The sequence below is a fragment of the Mya arenaria genome, chromosome 10 (assembly GCF_026914265.1).
Source record: "Mya arenaria isolate MELC-2E11 chromosome 10, ASM2691426v1".
Classification (NCBI taxonomy): domain Eukaryota; kingdom Metazoa; phylum Mollusca; class Bivalvia; order Myida; family Myidae; genus Mya; species Mya arenaria.
Window position 1 is genome coordinate 8,854,525 of NC_069131.1, and position 6,000 is coordinate 8,860,524.

At 33.4% G+C, this 6,000-nt stretch overlaps 1 protein-coding gene across 2 annotated transcripts in view; it reads right to left on the minus strand.

The window, feature by feature from the left end:
• Positions 1-5,230, minus strand: part of LOC128206029 (putative extracellular sulfatase Sulf-1 homolog) — a 48,322-nt gene extending 43,092 nt beyond the window's left edge. Inside the window, exon 1 of one of the 2 annotated variants that reach the window (XM_052908152.1) lies at positions 5,154-5,230. The gene's annotated coding sequence lies outside the window, so the exon portion shown is untranslated. Of the gene's footprint in view, positions 1-4,972 lie in introns of both variants that reach the window. The other variant, XM_052908151.1, reaches the window with a different exon arrangement.
• Between the last annotated feature and the right edge of the window lie 770 nt (positions 5,231-6,000).

Here is a 6,000-nt window from a genome sequence, read left to right on the forward strand (position 1 = left end):
TGGAATCTCTGAAATTCCCAAGGAAATGACACTTCGTGAATATGAGATTTCTTCAGGGAAAAGAATCTTGATGGAGTGAATACAAATTTCAAAATGAGGCTGCCACAAAATGAACGACATGATAAAAGACTACAGAATAGAATAGAAGACTGTATAATAAGAAAATATCTCCGATATACAATGTATAAGTGGTATCATTAGGGAGGAATGAAACATCAACAAACCCATTACGAACATTAGCATTACCACGGACCTATAAACCATTATGTCTTCATAGGTCCGTGGCATAACCAACAATATTTTATCAAAGACAACCAACCCAATTTCTATATGTCTGAATAAGTAATCAAGCTGAATGAAGTTGCTGCATAATTTATAACCTACAGGACATTCAATACAGATCTATATAACCAAGGTGAAAGGAGCGTTTTCATGAAACTCGCCAAAATCCGTCCCCTTGGATTGCTTTTGAATTCATATCAGGCATGGTATTTTATTATCAATTATGCCACACCCTAGTAGAATGTCTTCAAAAACTATCATTTAAAATCAAAACAAAACCATATTTCACTTACTTGCAAAAGGCACAGCTTTGAATATCCTTTCAATTATTTTTTTATTATCATGAGAAAGGCTTCAAAAAGTTATTTATCATTAAATTTATAAAAGTACACAGACCTTGTTCACACCCAAAATACAACAACCCCTAATTTTCATTTTCTTCTTTATTGTGTTCCAACATTCCATGTATCTCAAATATTTACTTTTCAGCCCTATTTCTAAATGGCATTAATTCCTCTAACACTTCTGCAAACATAGGGGTCATAAAGGCAATGGCTTTCTCGCCTCTTAAGTAAATAAAGTCAAATAAAGTCAAAGAACATCTGAATAAAACATTATTTCAAATAAAAAGTAATTATGAAGGAAGAAAACAAACAAATATTACCATAATCATTCGATTTTTAAAAAAACAAAACTAAAGTGCACATATTCAAATACTGAATATTTCACAATTATTGAATTGTAGGAAAGCATCTTCAACACAATTTTTATTTTTGTTTGTACTTTATGAATTAATTTATATAGCAATTTGTAAAAATATGAACAGGGATAACTGTTTGCAACACTGTAATATATATATCTAGATCTTTTGTTAGCAAAGCTTTTCTTATTTTATTTTTTCCATAAATGATCGAAGTTATGATTTATGATTCACAATTTATTAAATTTGATTGGAAAATCCGCCCGTCAAATGGCCAAGAAATTTTATGAACCTATTCTTATAAATACCTAGATAATTTAACATAACTTTCATAAAAAAACCAGAACTGTAATATCAGGGCTTTTTCACCAAAAATTGTGAAGAGGCCTAGCCTTTTCATTTTGGGAAATTTAAACGCGTGAAATTCTGCAAATTGGGAAATTTAAATGCGTTAACGTCTCAAAATGGGAAATTGATAGCAATATAATTCTATGGAGTAATTGGTCCTCGAATAACGTTTAAATTATACAGCTTTCTTCTTATGTCAACTTAAAAGATAAAAAAGAATAATTTGCTCAAGCAGAATAAATTTTTGAAGTAAGATCTTCCTTTTTTAGGAAAAATATCTGTGATTTGTGAAAAAAATATCTGGAAATTTGGAAAAAATGCCATTTTTCCCAATTGTGAAGCAGCCTTATTTCGGCCCCTAGTAAAGAAGGTGAAAAAGCCCTGAATATTAATTAAAATGTATATATGAACATTATACATCCTTTTAAAGGCAAGAAATTTGCTTTCTAGTGATATAAAATAAAACTGATATAACACTAGTTGGAGTGTTACGGCAAGTTAAAGATAGTCTAACAGTTATAGACACCAACATGACAGTGGCAGAACTCTACAAACTGGGACATATGTTGTACAGAAGTAAAAATGGCATAGAAATTGAATTTGGATTTATAAGAACTTAAAGCAATATTTCATTGTGTAATTTGTAAATATATGAATTAAATTTGATGAAAAAGAGATACTAAATTTATACAATTCTATACGCTAACACCAACAGTTTATATTACCATTCAAATGATGTGTAATTTGTAAAGTTATGGTTATGTTTGAGTACAAATGCTATGATTTTTTTATTTTACCATTATGCTGTGATTTATTTAGAGTGGGTGAAATATCAATGGCACCTATGAACAACAACATATTTTTTACCAAAGGGTTTGATTCCCCTCCCTTTAGAAGTGTCGCTTCTAGGGTTTTGGAATGTTAATGTAAAAGTAATTGATTGAGCTTTTAAACACGACTGACATGATGACCTTAAATCGCTTACTTGAGTGAAAGTTTAAAACCTTTGTTTTTTATGAGAATGAATGATTTTGTTGGATTATTTCAATGCAACTTGGGATAAAATACTATGATAGAGTATTGTCAAATGTCTTAATGGTTAAGGTCATTCAAGCACTATATTGATATTTGTTTTCAAAACTGTACACATGGTCCAAATATCATTGCTGTAGCTTCAAAAATAAGAAAGTAGGTCAAAAGGTCACAGTCAATGTCATATAAGGCCTAAAAAAAAATTTTGTTCACTTTGGTTAGGGTTACATCCTTTTCAAAAATAGGTAGGGTAGGTAGGCTTTTTATTTTTTTTTTATTAGGCTTTATATAAGAATGTCATTTTCATCATTGGAGAATGGTTTTAAAGTTATTTTCTATATAAGCAATTAAGGTTTTAAACTACATATTGAAAAGCAAAAAAAAAAAAAAAAAAAAAAAAAAAAATTTTTATTTTTTTTCAAACTGACTATAAAAACGTTAGGGTCGGCGCCTATTCCGTAGGTAGGGTCGGGTAACCCGAACCAAATGTATTTTTTTTTTAGGCCTAAGGACAAAACTGATATATATATATATAGTTGACATATGTTAAAACTATCCTTTAAAACATACATGTTTAATTTGATTTTATGAAAGTTTTTGGCTCTAATCATATTTTTTTAGGAAATGCTTGCCGTATATTGAAATTACCAGCAAGGAATTTCAATCCATTCCTCAGTCTCCGAGCCGGGAAACGAACATCCCCCGTAATTAAAAAAAATATTGTTTTCATTTACACAAATTTTATCACAGGCTTGACTTTTATCAGCAAGTTTACAGTAATACAGTTGTTTGCCCTTCCTGCTCTGAACCAGCAAGGCACATGTGTTGCATTTTTTTTTATTGAAACTGACAGAAATTGTGTAACAAGTCTCAAATAGACTGGTCAAATGAAAGGTTGAACTATACTTTTGTTCCCATCAGACAGAAAAAAATATGTTAAGAATGATTCACATTGTTAAAAACATATGTCAGTTTAAACAAAAGAATTAATAATTAAAAGGTGACAGTTAATTATTCGGTACAGAATGACATTAAAATAATTGATAGACAATGCTGTTTATTTCATGTTTCACAGACATGTTTACCCACATGGCATTGACATTATAGGAAAATGATTCTGAAAGTATCATTGGGATCATTACAGGCGCTCATAACAGTAGTATAATTAGTCGAAAAGACCTGTGTATGGCGATAGTGTGTATATTTTTAATTGGATTCCTGCTACAATTTGGAATACCCGGTAAGATTGTTGTTTCATATTGATGTAAAAATGATTATTCTTTGCGCAGAACGCAGTGATATGCTTAGGATTGGTATATAAGCTAATAAATTCATGTCTGGACGTTTACAGTTTTCATGACGAATTGTGTTTTGGAGAGTTTCTTATCTTGTCAAAATAAAGCACCAGTTAATTGTAACCACGCCCCCCCCCCCCCAGGTCTGGGGAATAGCGGGGACTTTGACTTTCGGTCCATTCAAGTCAGGCAAAATCTCCGCCCTGCGGGGACGATCTGCTGGTAAAACCCTCGCCGAATTCCCCCACACCCTAGATAAGGCTAATTTCCTGCTATATTTGGTGTGAAGACAAAACCACGGCATTCACCCGGCACTGCGGGGCCACGTGAAAGGTAAAAAAGGCCCATTTCCCCGGCTATCCCCGGTATAGTCTAAAATAATAGACGTGTTATACGGGATTCTTCCAATCCCTAACGTCTAAACGGGAATGTGCAAAAAACGGGGGTGTTTTAAAAATATTGAAATTGTTTTAAATGAAGTATTTTATGGTTGAAATTGATCATAAAGAGTTATATTCATATTTATCCATGTAAGTGAAATGTTATTTTGCACTAAACAAGCATTTAATGCATTAAAACAAGTTGTTTACCTTTCCAATAAAACGAAAGTTGACTGACACAGAAAACAATTATGCGAAGGGGAACAACTCGATACAATCGTAATAACTCGGCCTCCTCCGACAAAGCTTCGAGATAGACCTCGTTACACAATCGTAGCAACTCGGCCATGGCCGAAATGTTCCGAGCGATTTAAAACTGTGCCCTGAAGCCTTGCAGGTGCCCGTCATGTATATATCGTTATGTTTTGACAGAATGAAATGAAGAAAAGCCGTCAAACTCATAATTATAAGTTGGATATTTATTTTTTTGTGTACGGAACTAATATAAAATAGCATTATCTGGTAATATTTCTTGTTTTTATGATATTTTATAGACGCTATATGCTTTAACCCGGAATCCTGATCGGAACAACTACCCACTTTTGATACTAAACAATTTGTACGTGAAGGATTTGCCATATCAAAAATCTAAAAAAATCCGTCAACGGGGGGGGGGGGGGGGGGTTACAGTTGTCTGATTTTTTGATTTTATAGAAAGTTGAAATATCTTTGACAAATCATGATTTATAGTTGTATTGTGTCCCATGACGTGATAAGCAGCACATAAAATGCTCTATTTTTTTCATTTTCAGGATCAAGACTGATTTTACCCAGCTCAGAGGCCACAGGCAACTATTTAAAGTAAGCCAGGGGCAGCTGTTGGGTCTGCATCATACATTCAAGTCTCTGTGATAGCTTGGGCTACCTGCACTTACCATTTCATTACTCTTGTAGTGCAGAGTACGCTGGGTATAAGAACAGTCTCTGTAGTAGCTTTAACCAGTTTAGGTTTAAACACGAAATTTATTAAACAATAAACAATATCTAAACTATTAACGGCTGTAAATTTTGAACACGTTCCATGAACAAATATGGTTAATCTTTATTAAAAAGTACCTGTTTCTTATCAGCACATCTAATTAGGAAATTTTATTGAAATTTAATTAGCTGCTTTTACTTTCATTTTCAGTAACAACCGTAATGTACACAGATTAAGACAAACCGGTTTGTTACAAACGGGCCATACAACTACCATAATGCAATGCAGTGGTTACCTCCCTTACACTAGTGTCGTTGCCACTTGATGAGGAGGTCACTAAATTATGTTAGATATGTTGTTCCGAATGTTATAAACGTCTTGAATCATTGAGAAAGGAACATAGGGAGTGTTTACATATTCGCCCGCCAGTCAATCAGTATCATTTGTATGTTAATTATCCCACACATCATTACTCTAAGAGGTTGAGATTGTGTTTCGGGTCCGATCCAGATCGCTTAGAAGGCCTAAGTGAACCTTTGGTCACATGTTTTACCCATCTGGCCGAATTCATGTTGGAACCACTTCGACCCACCCAAAGACGAAACTCCAATTCTAGGTTAGACACCTCGAAGGTGTATATGCTTCAAACCTCCTACATTCCCATCTAGTGGACATTATTGATGTAATTTGGATCGCTTGAACTAAACATCAAGATTTTTGTCACGTGTTTTTTCTCACCAATGCAACACGTTGGGCGCATCAATTGAATTGTACTGCTCATGATCAAGGTAGCGACTCACCTATGTCCAACATGTACTCGTATTAATGTGACGGTAATGAATTGTCACTAATAATACTTTTTTTATCTCATGATGGAACACATACGTATTATATAGTTATTAGGTAAGTACAATGTCAAGGTCACAACACACGGTTAGTGCGCAACAGTTGCTGTATACTCTAAATCCCGTTAATCGATTGAAG